The sequence below is a fragment of the Strix uralensis genome, chromosome 16, assembly GCF_047716275.1.
Source record: "Strix uralensis isolate ZFMK-TIS-50842 chromosome 16, bStrUra1, whole genome shotgun sequence".
NCBI lineage: Eukaryota > Metazoa > Chordata > Aves > Strigiformes > Strigidae > Strix > Strix uralensis.
In genome coordinates, this window is record NC_133987.1 from 4,117,446 (window position 1) to 4,130,638 (window position 13,193).

The window sequence follows — 13,193 nt, forward strand, 5'->3', positions numbered from 1 at the left end:
AGGCCTCGGTTTGCAGCGCTGGTAATCCCTGGTCTGAAGGTGTTTTTTGTTGTGGGTACACTTGTATGGTAAGTTTTGTGATTAGAAATGTATTCGTCGTTGGAATTTATTCCGCGCTGGTCTGTGAGCCTTGCCTTAACGTTTCCAGGTCTGTTTAACTGGAAACTTCACTCATACTGTCTAAACTTGCAAAACCAAACCAGACGTAACTATTTGGCAAGGTTGTTGTGTGAGCTGTTCTTTCTGTATATTTTCCAAATTTATATTGCCAACAGTAAGATGAAAGTGAAAAAATAGGTGATTTGGGTGAAAGTATGAGCCATGAATAGTAAAAGATCCGTTTCCTCTTTGGCTTTGTGTAAACAAGAGCACACGTGTGTCGTGCAAATATTTTCTCTTCTTATTTTTACTTTTTTTCTTATCTACTAGTACAATTGTATAGGCTTGCTTATTGATAAGCAGGTAAGTATGAAAGTACTTGTATCAAAGATTAAGAAAATAAACTTGATTTTTTGATTGAGACAGAGTTGGCGAGTCGTGGAAACAATATGTGAGTGTGAGAGAACATGCTCTGAGGTCGGTAAGCCTAATGGTTTTATTGGTAATATTTCAGACTTAATGCCCCTCTCAGCTATGAGGGGAGACGACAAATAATTAATTTAATATCACGTTAGCTGTCCTCTCCTTGCAGTTATCTACAAGGAAGACTAAATAAAAATACCTTAGAAAAAGCGTGTGACTACGATCAAAATATCCTTGGGGGGGCATTGCTTCAAGGGCTGTTTCTAGGTACCTAAAACTTGAGACTGTGTTCCCCATCACACGCATAGTTTGGTTTTGTATGGTGCTTTGGGGTTTTTTTTGGTGTGTGTGTGTTTTGTTTTTTGTTGTTTTTTTTTTTTTTAAAAATCCTGTTTATTTTCATAATCAGGAAAATTGTTGCCTTGAAGTAATATATTTTTAAGGGTCTCAGGAAGTTTTAGGGGATTGTATTGTTTTTATTAACTTATACAAGGGTTCTTACCTAAAGATTTCTTTACATCTGTTTTATTAATTTTTACGTCTTTAATTTTCTTGTTAAATTGCACAGGGCCATGTTTAGTACAGAAAGGCTGTCAGTGTATGTTTGTATCCAGTTTCCTCAATAATTTGTTCTCTGAGTTTGAAATTTGAGTCTTTTATTTGGTTTTGTTCAAGTCTGATGTAACAGTGCCAGACTAATAATTTAAATTTCCCGTTGTAACCTCCTTACAACTTAAATATTTTCTACAACATTGAACTTTCACAAGTCCTGAACTTGTCCAGGCTATACCTTGCATTTAATTTGCAATTTGGTATTACAGTGGGAGCTGTGTCCCTAACTCATTTTGATCTATCCATCTACAGGTTGTGGAAACCAAGTTTTAAACTTGGATTGGGGAAAAAAGTGAAGTATAAATAATATTTCACTCGTCTCACTGGGGCTGTTTTACTAGAAAGCAAGCTGTGTTGAGCAATTTGAAGCCGTTACTGGGTACAATACAGCGCAGTCCCAAGAAACACCAGGGAGAACTGGTGGCCTGTTTCTCCAGTCTTCCGCTCATGTGGGATTGATGCAATTGGGATAGACCTGAGGTTTAGCCAAATAAACTAAATGCTATTTTTTGACAGAGATGGGTTTTTAAACTTCTCCATCCCACTGCCCAACACGGGTTTTTTTTCAGGATTGCTGGAGTTGGATGTGTTGTTGCTGGAGGACAAGAGAATGCCCACCGGGCTGGTGCTCAGCCGGTGCTGGTGGTGGCTGCGATGTGTTTCTCTGCAGGATTTTCCGTTACAGGAGGTTAGGTGTTTCCCGTCAATGTTCTGCAGTTTTCCCATGTCTGTAAGCTTGTGCAAATAACTAATCAGCAAAGCTGCATCCCTACAAATTGGGCTCCAGGCTTGGCGTTAATGCTACCCAGGCTGTATCCCTTAGTTGCCGCTGCTCACTGGCACTCGGGTTTTTCCTTTCTTTGCCAGCTCTTCCCCTTTCCTCTCATTACTGTAACTTTTATTCAAATTAAGGAAACACAAGAGAAAATGCATACATTTTAAGAGGCTTCTCTACTAGTGCAGCGTTTGTTATTAAGTGTTGCTTGGAGTTTACCTTCATACAAACTTTCGGCTTTTGCTTTGTTTTAGGAAAGGGGCAGAAGCAAGATCAGGGTTTCTAAGTAGGGGAAGTGATGAGACTTTGCTATTTATAATGTGATGCAGTGTTCAGATGGCTGCATGGTTCCTTGGCCTTCCCCTCTCCATGTAGATTCGAAGCGTTGAATTTCCAATTGCCATTCGGAAATTTGTTTTACCTTCTTTAAAATCTTAGAAATGTTTTCCTTCCCCACCTCCAGCTTCTTACTTTTCTCCATGCCCCTTCCCTTCCTTCCAGTCCTTTCTTCCAGGTTTCCACTCTGAGATTGAAGCCACGAGAAAGGGTTGATTCAGTGTTTGGTACAGCTAAAGGAGTGAAAAGCTGAAGCAAAGGGAGTAAATGAAGTAATGGGAGTAAGTAGCCAGGGTAGGCTGCTTGGAAACTTGCGCAGCAGATCTGCTGATGGACAGATGTTCCTCGTTGGTCTGTAGCAGTTCTGCTGCAGGGGTTTCCCGCTTCCCCTCGTCTCTTATTTTCTTTCTTGCAGTTGTCCAGTTAATGTGCCCATCAGGACGGGATTCCCAAAGAAACAGCCAAAAACTTGATTGGAAAGGGTCATAGTCATCCTTTCAATTTTATATGGGCCATAATCTGGAACATTGTGTAACCTCAGTGTTGATGAATTGGCAGTGAATCATCAGGCCATTCATTCTTCAAAATCCGTTTTAGCTGGTTTTAATAACATGAAAATTTAGAGATGCAAATGGTGGAGTGAGCAGCAGAGTAGCCGAGCCCCTTGTTGGTTCCTTTGCAGGAAAGGAGCCCATCACTGGTCAGCTGGGAAATGACCATAAACCTTTGTTACTCCGAGTAGTTTGTTTTAACTGTGGATTTATGTGATTTACAATAGAGCAAAATGGAACGTGAATAATACAACATCCGATCTGAAGCCTCTCTTTTGCTCTTGAAAATAAGTGAGTACTAGGAAGGGAAGAATCAGGATGACTATGGGAAGAACAGCTTGTCCAGGGATAACAGCGCCGTAGGATGAGGCACGGGGTGCTCACTGCCTTCCCCCCGCACAGACCACAGCCACCGACTCTGTGGGCCATAAAAGGAAACAACATTTCTTGTGAAAATACAGCTGCCCAGCCCGTTTGCTTTCTGGGAAAAATGTCCAGTAACTGCTGATACAGCCTTGTGATGTGCAGATTAAAAGTATAAACATTTACTTACTCTTAACTAGAATTGTTGGCTTTTCAGAAGCCATAGGGCAGGGGAATAACATAATGCTGCTGAGTGATGAATGGTCGCAGCGATGTAAAGCCTAGATAGAGGTTTAAAGTTCAAAACAGTTTGCTTTTTTAAAAAAAGTCTCTTTATTTTATCAGGAGGAATATAGCAAACTAAGTATTTGCAAAAATCCTGCATCTTTGAAGTAAATTCACTTTTGAATAAAAAGTAGCAAAGATTTTTCCTCTTAATTTGAATTATTTTATAACATTTTTCCTTTACTGCCCAGAGAATTTTAAATTTCTATAGGCTCTTTAAATGATGCAAGGAAGTGTTCTGTTGGCACATAATGTAAACTAAGTGAGTGGGAAAGTAAATATTTAAGGCTGACATTGAAGTATAAATAGCAGTTACTGTGTGTAGTGTTTCAATTGTAAAAATATTTCTAGGGGTCTGTTAGTGTGCACCACTGCTTGATAAAATGGTAGTGGTTTTTAGAAGTTGCATTTATATTTGGGAAAGTGTTTCTCGAATTGGTCACAAATACATCTTTGACAGCTGTGGTGCCTCAGATCCCTTACGCGTTTGTCACTCATCTCCTGCGAAGGTCTGATCTGCTTGTCAGCAAACACAAATTAACAGGCAGCGAAGTTTATCATTCCCAGAGGTTTATCCATATTCCAGGCTGCATTTGGAGCTGTCTGTCTAATCCAAAAATGAGGAAAATGGTCAGGCAGTGGAGGCTGGCTTCATCAAATGCCAGTGGTGGGTCAACTCAAAATCTGGGGCCTCTGGTGTGTGCAGCACTCCCTGGGCAAGTGGAGGGGTGCTTGTGTTGCCCCTTACAGATACTGTTAATTAACTTTGCTCATCTCGGGTATCTCATCAGGCAAACGGAGTTTGGTTTTTCTCCTTCTTTTTGGAACTTGATCTTTAGCACTTCTGTTTTGCAAGAATAGGGTGTTTATCGTACCTTGTGTCTTGAAGTACCTTGTCCCATGGTTGAGGGACTCTCCTCTGGATTTCCCGTTCTTGTAGATTCAAGGAAGAGCATAAGTGTTTTTTTAGCACAGTTCTTGTGTTTAGCAGTAATTATACAAGCTTTACTGTATCCTATCTGTGTCATCAAGACTGGCTGGCTTCCACGTGGGCACGAAACCAGTGAGATGGAAGCTTTCAGCGTGCTTTGACATTGCACAACAGCTGTACGCTAAAGTTTAGCTCAGCCTGAGCCAACCTGACATTTGAACTTAATGTTTAACGTGTTTTACTTTAGAAATAATATTATAGGGGGGCATCCCTCTATTGAAAAAAATTATTATGATAACAGGTAATACTCATCTGGAATTCCATTGATAATTATAACTAAATCTGCTTTGGAAAGTTTGTATTTTGTGTGTAAAACACCCTTTTACTAAAAGTTTTGTAAAAGGGAAGAGTGTGAGAGATGCTTATAAATTTCAGCTTTTCCAGCTCTTAAAATACTGAGTTTAAAATGCAAAAATTCAGTCTTGGATTGCACTGCAGAATGTGAATACACTGGAGCCTTTCAGAGTGTTTTCTTCCCTTTCTGAAACGTAGCTTGCTCAGACCAGATTAATAAATTTGTCCGTGATTTGCGCAGTTGTAAATGTTAATTATCATACTCTCCATAGATGCTGCTGCTATCATTGTCAGCTCATACTTTTCTCTTGTTTATTCTTTCTTTAATACTGCCTGCTAATACTGAGTCATATTTTGAAGTTGTGGTTTGCAGACTCCTTTCCAAGACCACGAGCTCTCCACTGGTGAGGCGCCGTATTGCGTTACTTTCTCTAGTAGCAATCTCTTTTGGTGGGAACTTATATCCTTGTTTTCCTCCTGAGCCACCTGCAGTCTTCATGGCAGAGTGGAGTTTTTGGTCACTGGTCAGAGTAGCCCTATACACGATTAGTTCTGCATGGCAGCACAAGGACAGTGGCCGGACAACTTCTGTTTGTACCTGGCTGTCCTCATGATGGGATTATAATATTCACAGCAAGGATGTTTTCATGTCACTAGGTGGGTCCAGCAAGGGGGGACAGAGGATTAAGAACAACTGCTTCCATTTAAACTAAGCCATCTGGTTGTCAAAGTATTAGGAAAGGCAACTGGGAACAACACAAACATGTCCCCAAGTAACGTTCGTAGCTGTATTATTCGTTGACTGAATTATACCAATAACTTTTATTCATTATTCAGTAGTTGTTCAAATATATACAGTGAAACATGGTTATATCTTTAGCAATAAATACTTGCTCTACCACTCATGTACCTGTGATCAGGGTGATGTAGTAGCATTTTTATTATTACCATAATATGAATATTTAGTAAATTATTATTTTATAGATTAGTTTCTAATTTAATATATAATTATAGTGCTAATGAAAATCAAGAACAGTCTCTTAAGTGCTCTAAAAACAAAAAAAGTTATCTTTATCCCTGTGAACTCTGGTTTAAACAAACGAGAGAGATGCAATGGAGAGATATAGGCCACAGCAGAAATAAATCTGTATTCGGGATATGAATATACCTAAATATTTTCTTTTAAAATGAGGTTTTTAAAAAGTACTATCTAATGTCCTATCTTACATGTTTAAAAGTCTAAAAGCTTTGTTCATAATCAAATGTGCTGTGCTGATCGTGCAGTACAGATAACTCTAAGGCTGTTTAGCACTTAACAAAGGTCCGATCTTGCCAGCTTTCCTTTTACAGATTTGTTCTCCCCTCCATTTGATCTGCTGTATTTCTTGCAGCCTACTACTACTTTTCCATCTCACTAATTCTGTAATTTATTTGCTCTCTCTGACATACCCGAATCAACATTTGGAAAGCATGAAAGAGTAAGGTTGCCCTGCAGCCTGCTGTACAGCAGCAGGAAGATACCCAGGCACACTGCGTAGTCGATAAGGTCTGGTTGTGGTACTACAGGGCTCGCTACAAGCTCTTTTTACCTTCTATTTTTTTCTAATGGTGCTCTTTTTTTTTTTTTTTTCCTTAATCACTTCTACAGGCTGCCCATTTGCTATGTTTTAAACATCTTCATGTACTTCAGTCCACATGGCTGTTTGGAAACGAGCTATTCAAATTCATTTAAATAGTAATTGTAAGCAGTATGTTTACATCCTATTTTATCCTATTTTACATTTTATTGCAGTTTGTAAATCCTATCAGTAATTGATTAGAAATGTTTTTCAGGGAGGCTAGATATGGTACAGTCAGGTCTTTGAAGGTGCTCACTTTAGGCTTATTTCCTTTCTACTGCTAAAAAAATGAGGTTTTTCTCACCCTAGTACTGACCGTCGTCCAGCTGTTTGACTGTTAGTGTGGCACACATAGTAAGAACGTGAGGGTGGCCAAAGGATCCTTCCCTAACCTCAGAGCTCAGAAAGGGCCAGCACACTTCGTAAGGCAGGAATCACAGATTTGACTTCCGTGAACAATATATATTAGTAGTGTCTTTAGGAGTGTTAGATACTAACTTGTGTAATTTATAAAGCTTTAATGCCAGCAGGTTTTACAGGTTGTATGTAGTTAATTCTTATCCCACAATGATATCTTGAGCAAACGCTTAATTTCTTTTATTGCTTGAGATATGCTAAGTGCTAATTTATGATGCAGTTACATTCAGGTTGAATCTTAATTTTATGTGTGTGTCACGTAACAACAGATGCTTTGGGGAGGAAAGACTCCTATAATTAGATTTGGCATATGTTTTCATGATAGGTGAAATAGTTTGCATGCTTCTAGAATAAATATTTTGTGCAGCCCGTATTTATAATAATGGTAAACAATTGAACATGTTAGCTCTAAGCCCTACATGTTTAGTGTAAGCTGTGGCTTTTGGAACATGTGCCCTTGTGATTCAAAAATATTGAGTCCTTTCTAATGGCATTTTTTTGTTGTTGTTTTAATACTCCAAAAAAGGGAAAGATCAAAGTGCAGTCTGTTCTTTCCTGCCCTTCTAGATATACAAAACAGCTGCAAAGCACAATCAACTATTGTAGTGATATGTGCCCGAGGTCTATAAATAGACGTAAAGCTTCAAGCTTGAACTGTGCTGCTAGAGAGGCCAGGGGATTTTTGCTTGGGGTTACTAAACATTCCCTCGCTTGTTTGTGGTTTAGAACCATAATTTCCTAGGCTGCTATATTCCAATTAAATTTGAATTCAAAATGATTTTGCCATGAAGGCTTTACATGACTTCACTGTTTGCAGTTTTCTTGTTCCCTGGGTTTTTTTTAACCTCTTTTTTTTTTTTTTCCCCCCAATGCACAAGAATTTTGCAAGTTTGTAAAGGAAACCAATTTAAACACAAGAATGAAATTGTTTACCAAAAGAATATTGCTGTGATGTATGGTCTTAGTGGCAAGTTTATGGACGTGCATATGAAGAGTGAGAATTGGAATCACATTTCATCAAACTGTGGTCTGGACTCTCGTTCAACCTGGAAATGTGTAGTGTAATGGTTGATAAGAGCTTCATGTTCTTTTGAACTGGAAAGTAGGCGGCTGCTGCAAGTACGCTCTGCTTCACTGTGCAAGAGAGTAATAAAATCTGTACAGCAGATTCAGAGCTGTTAAAGCTGTTCCCAGATTTTTTTAATTCAACATGCTGCATATTTTTTATTCATCGTGTTAACTCGTATTGGAAGAGCTGTTGAGAATTTGAGAGCTAGGGACTTGTTAGATGATGAGAGAAAAATTAGTGTATTTGGCTGAAGTAAGGTGTTGGAGATAATTTGGGTTTTGAGTATCCGGGATGTGGTTGAAGCTGCTGCTGGCAGAGGTGAAGGAGACTTGAAACTGCTCATCTCCTTTCCGCGCTCGCTCTTCCTGAAAAAACTATTGATTCCCATTGCATTTCAACAACATTAGCACCTAACGGTATCAGTAGTGCTGTCCTGCTTTAAATTTAAATGAGAGGGAGTGATAAAAATAACTACTTTGGCATTTAAAATTCATGCTTTTTTTTAACCTTCATGCTTTGAGTCAGGTGAACCAGTTCATCTCTTGTCTTTCTTCTTTCAATGACAGGACTTGAAATTCAGTTTATCACTGCACATCGGGAGTGATTTAGAAGGTCTTGCCCCATGTAGGCATCTCACTGAAGGTGTTTCATGAAGCCTTTGGTGCATAAATACAATTTCAATATATGTGGTCAGTGTTTTCCAAGGCCACGTTGAGGTTATGGTGGAAATTAGTCAGAGAAGAGAGTGGGAATTTCTAATACGCTTGATGATAAACAGTGTTGTTTCTGAAGAAATAGTAAAAAAGGTGAAGGAAACATGTTAAATTCTCAACTGAAAAAGATAGATATATTCTTTTTTTTTTTTAATAATACACAGGCTTATGTTTATTGCAGCACCCAGAGTTCTGTATAAGATGCAGGTATCTTTACAGGGCTGCTGTTCTGAATGGTGATGATGGTTTCTGAGCAGTGTTTGCCCACGGTTTTTATCAATCAGACAAAATTCCTGGTGAATTCAGATTTACCTGAATTGAAAAAAATCTTTGTGAAGATTAGGGCACGAAGAGGAATTTTTAAAATCAGATATGATGAAAACTTCCTCCCTGCCTATGTATTCCTCTGTTGGATCAATGAAAATCTGAACCAAACAGGCACATAGCAGATCTTTGAGACGAACAAAGCTTTTCCTGTACTTTTCTATGTGGCAGCCATTTGGCTTCACAGAATAACACAGGTTGTTCAGGGATCTCTGAAAGTGTCTTGTTCAAACTTGTGCTCAAAAGAGGTTTAATTAGAGCTGGTTGTTACGAATCTCCCCAGCTGTAACTTGTCCTCATCGTATCTTGTCCTGTCGCTGTGCACCTCTGAGGAGAGCCTGGCTCTGTCTTCACCCTCCCTTCCCCTTAGGTAGTTGTAGTCTTCTCCTCTCAAAGCTGCCGAAAGCCAGCTCTGTCCTCACACATGGTGTGCTTCAGCCCCCTGAGCATCAGGATGGCTCTCCCTGGCAGCATTCCACGGGGAGGAGGCAGACCAAACCTTTGTACCAGCACGAGATGACAAGTAACTCTGAGAAATCTCCAGTATTTTACCTCTTCAGCTTCAAGAAAACAAACCACTTCCAAAGCACAGCAGAACGGGGAGGGGGAAGCACCAAACCCTGCTTTCGTGTTGAGACTGTTAAGGCAGAGAGGACTCTGTTCTCCATAACCACCGTGACTCATCTGCGTGGAGGCAAGCACAGTAGAAGAGGCTGAGAGAAGGAAAAATCAGTCTCCTGCCTCCTTCCTGCAGATTATGTGGAGGATTTCAGCTGTTTTGCAAGGACCATCAAGGAGTTTTCTTTGTGGTACTGCTGGCAGCAGAGGAGTTTGCAGAAAGGATCTAGAGAAGGCGGCGTGCAACTTGATAAGCAATCCACAGAGGCCATTGCCACTCTTGGTTGTGAAGCATGTCCCGATGTTTAACCTGTTGGTGGTTCTGAGCTGGTCCAGGCCTGTCTCCAGGGAAGAACCGGGCCAGAAGTTCCCTTTGGACTGCCAGGCTTAGGGCCTGTTTCTGACTTCTCTTTCTTGGCACCTCCCTTGTGTTGTGAGTGCAGTGTAAGACTTGGAAGTTGCACTTTGCGTTCAGTTTAACACAAATCCATGGTTTTATCCCCCCTTTTTCAGGAAAAATATTTCAAAATGTAATTACAAGATTGACTCCTCCTCACTAGGATGAGAGAAACAGAGGGGACAAAAACATGTAAATATGGAGATGTGCAGATCCATCTGGTTACAAGCAAAAGTAGAGGGAGGGAGAGGAGGATTTTTTTGTTCTCACTTTCCAAAGAGTTCAACAACGGGGTTCTTCTCGGAGGCACTTCTGCAATCACAGCATGAATCCGTGCTCCTCAGCTGCTTCCCTCCGTGGGGTGCCGAGGAGATCCTGGCGCTCAGGAGGGCCTGGGCTGCAGCAGCAGCGCTGCAGGCGCTTGCGAGAGCTGCGGGAGCGTGAGGAGTTGCGCTGGGGGCATGGTCCAGGGTGCTGCTCTTGTTTGCATTCTGTCACAGATGATAAAGATGATGAAGAGCCTTTGGGGAGGTCAGTGGATTCTTTGCTTTGGACTAGAAGATGGTGATGTCCTCTAAGTTTCTTCTCCCAGAAGAAAGCGTGCAAAGTGAAGCATTTCAGCAGGGTTGGTTTCTCAGGGCAGGTTCTGTATTGCATGCTCCTCTCTCTTGGGATCAGCGTCTTTGCCCAGCAGTTTTAGTGCATTGGGCAAAAATGGGCTTAGCCTTACTTCAGTGTCCAGTGTTTTTATTTATTTGCTTTTGAGAGCAGTAGCTATTCTGTGTCTTCCTGAAACTGTTTTTTTTCCATGAGATCTTGGTTTCTGATCTTGTTACGGGCCCCTCAGTTGAACTCCTGAAATCACCTTGTTATCTTGAACAGAGCGTAGCTGTTGTGATAGTCCTCACAACAGTTCCCTGTTTGAGTTGGCAAATCTCTTCCTGAACTTGCTGTACCCTCCAGTAGATAAAGTGGCAATCTAAAAGCAACACAGGCTTCACACCAAAAGATCAGATTCAGGCTTCGCTGAGCACAGCTACGTTTTTTTTTCTTCCTCTTTTTTTTTTTTTTTTTCCTCTCCAATCTCCAGGCTTCTGTGCTTGTTGGTTTGCCTCAGAGGGAAAGTGCAGCTACTCTGGATGTGTGCACCATGCAGCTCCAGCTGAAAAGACAAATGCTTTGCCTGTGCTTTGGTGCTAATGGGAGAGCAGCCTTAATCAGTTTTCCTCTAAAGTAAACAACTTCTATGCTTCTGACATAAAAGATGAAAAGCACACCTCCTTTTAAAACCAGAACTTGCTCCTTAAGATCGTGGCAGCTTGATAAATAAAATAATTTTAAAAATTGTATATGCTTCATATCAGAAATTCTTTTTAAGAAACACTGTATGATTTCCATATTCTATATATACTTTGTATTCTGCAAATTGGACACCCAGCTGTTGTGTAATACCTTTGGTAGATGGCTATGACTCAGTGGAGCCCTCCAGTAACTATTAGAAAAGTATTTCCTTTCTCAGTTGTAAGTTTATATGTTCCCGTTCCAGTTTCCCAAGTGAACTCTTACATGAAATTCCAGTGGCCTGGATCAATGAGAAATTAAAACGTCCTTTCTTGGACGAGGCAGCTAATTGGAAATAAAGACATTGAATTATGGCTTTAGTGCAAAAAGTTTGTTTTAGGTTGGATTCTGTGCTCTACAGGAGGATAATGCTGTTCATTTTGAAGTTTCATTTTCCTGAGAGACATGAATGGAGGTTTCCAGCCCAGGGAAGTGTCTGAAGTGGAACAAAAACTGCTTGGCCATGCGTGTAACCTGTCGGGCCTTTTTCTGTTAAACAGAGAGCTGCAGCTGTGTGCTGGGAGATCAGCAAAGCTTTCTTGGAAAATTATTAGCTGTACAATTAATTTTGGCTTGCCCATTTTGGTACAACTTCTGATTTATTTTTTTTTCCTGGGGAAGAAATGATCATTCTATAAGCTCCAGTGGAAGACTGCTGTATTAACAATGCATATTTGCATGCTCATATATATTCTAATACAATTATAATTCTGATTTTCCTGTTTGTTCTTAGATACCCTATGATGATGCTTTCTAAGGGAGAAAAATCTCTCACTTCTACATGATACAGCATTGACATGTCTTCCTTTATTAAAAAATATATTCATAACGTATTTGTTTAATTTTAACTGTGTTCACTAAGTAAACTTCTATTAAACAGTTTGTTAACAAAGCTTTTTAAATGTAATTATTTGGAAGGGTACCCTTTATTTTGACATAAAATTCTTCTGTAATTTTTATATATGGTTAAGGAAGGAGGGTGTGGAAGAGCAACAGAACAGTGAAGTGCCGTCAGGTCCACCCAGGAGGAGAGCAAAATGCCCATAGAGATCTCACTGTATACAAAAATGGTGTGAAAACTGAGATGTAGACCTGTGTGACTGAAGTTTTGATGTTAGTGATAGGGAATATATGTACTGAATGACCTGTGAACTCACCTGTAAGTCATGCACTCTGCTTAATACCATTTCATGATACCAGTGTCTTTAATTTCATTATGTTGGTTGTTTAATTTCAGTTTCCTTGAAGGAAGACATTGCAAATTGAAGGGTGATTTTAACACTGTCAATTTTCCTGTTTTGAAGCTTTATATGCTTCTCATGAGTTTTACAGATGCCTTGCTATACTCTAGATATGCAGTTGCTTCTAAACCAGGAGGAGATATCGTTATCTCGGAGTGGTACTAAAAAGTGTCAACAGTTGGTGGTTATAAAATGCTCCTTTTACATAAAATAGTATATACAAGTGCAAGGGTAAAAAAAAAAAAGCATATTCTCATTCAAACAAGCTCATAGTGTTTCTTAGGTATTTTTGAAAAAAAGAATTGCTTATTATCAGATTAAAAAAAGCCCCACTTTTTAAGATGAGTAAGCTAAAACCACTGTGATTCATCGTGTTTCTCAGAACCCTTGATCCCTAACCTCAGGGAAAGAGTAATCCCACAGAATGCTTTATTCTTCATTGAGGAATTCTGGTTTTGAATGCTTGGATCTTCAAATAAATCATGAAAGACTTCATTAGGCAAGTGATTTGGTAGAAGTACAAAGAAATTGGACCATGGAGGTGCCCCTTCCAATTCTCTGACAGCAAATGGCAACAGCAGCACAGAAGCAAATACAGGGGTTGGGGAACTGTTTGGCCTTTGTTGGATTTATTTCAGTTTTACTAAGTATAGCAAGAGCCCTTTTTTAGGGTTTGGTGGGGGAAGGGGGTATTTCTTTTGTTTCTGTGCTTGATTTTTTAGTTT

At 39.8% G+C, this 13,193-nt stretch overlaps 1 protein-coding gene across 4 annotated transcripts in view; it reads left to right on the plus strand.

Annotated features, from left to right (window-relative positions):
* ADCY9 (adenylate cyclase 9) overlaps nucleotides 1-13,193 on the plus strand; it is a 95,813-nt gene that overhangs the window by 18,978 nt on the left and 63,642 nt on the right. The gene's annotated exons all lie outside the window — the stretch shown is intronic.